The sequence below is a fragment of the Nanorana parkeri genome, unplaced genomic scaffold, assembly GCF_000935625.1.
Source record: "Nanorana parkeri isolate BGI_ZX_2015 unplaced genomic scaffold, ASM93562v1 scaffold1049, whole genome shotgun sequence".
Classification (NCBI taxonomy): Eukaryota; Metazoa; Chordata; class Amphibia; order Anura; family Dicroglossidae; genus Nanorana; species Nanorana parkeri.
The window spans coordinates 265,621-266,548 of NW_017307317.1; the positions used below are offsets into that span (position 1 = coordinate 265,621).

Consider the following 928-nt stretch of genomic DNA (forward strand, 5'->3'; position numbering starts at 1 on the left):
GAGAGAGAGAGAGAAGGCGAGAGAGAGAGAGAGAGCGAGAGAGAGAGAGAGAGAGAGAGAGAGAGAGAAAAGGGGGATAGAATAGATAAGAGAATGAAAGGAGAAAATGATAATAGTTCAGAAGTGAAGGAGAGAATAAATACAAAACATAAAATAGAGAGACAGCGAGCCAGAAACAGAAGTCAGCAGTCAGACTGCATCAATATGTTGATTTTACACCGGCAGCTGGTAGTTATTGTATGTATATTTTATTTTATTTATCTAGAAAGAAAGAAAAGCTAAAAAAGAATAATAGAAAGTCACAGATAATGATCAGATAAAACTTGATAAAGAGAGAGGGACAGATAGGAGAATAGAGAGATGGAGGGAGAGGGAGAATGGATAAATAAGAGAGAAAAGGGGGAGCAGGGGGACCAGGAGGGTGACACTGATGAAGAGAAGAGAAGAAGGGAGCGTAGAAGATGAGAAGAAGGAGAGCAGGGCACAGAGGATGGGGCAAAGCAGATTCGCACCGCCCGGAACGAATGCAGCATATGCCGGATTGTGCCAGGCGTTCCGCTGCTAATGAGCGTGACTGGAGCTATTGAGAGCAGAATCCCCCCTTATGTGGGATCCGGGCTGCCTGCAGCCATGGGGGGCTACTGTCCTCTGCACATGCTAATTCACAGGCAGCAGCATCCCTTTGTGAAAAGTCTACAAGTGAGCCCCATTCCCCATCACCAGACACCCCTCTGCAAAACATTTTGTATCTGCAGCAAATACAAGATCCAGCTTCCGAGAGACCACTTCAATCTCCTCTTCTCCTATTTCCTGCCTTCCTAAACATTAACTAGGAGCGGTGACTGTGGAGGAATGACCTCTATCACACTTTTACCCTGAGAGGGTCTCACTTGCCCAAATAGTCCGTCCACCCCCATTCCACGTCCAG

The 928-nt window shown here is 46.3% G+C and overlaps 1 protein-coding gene across 2 annotated transcripts in view; it reads right to left on the reverse strand.

The window, feature by feature from the left end:
• Positions 1–928, reverse strand: part of TFAP2B (transcription factor AP-2 beta) — a 49,580-nt gene that overhangs the window by 48,052 nt on the left and 600 nt on the right. The gene's annotated exons all lie outside the window — the stretch shown is intronic.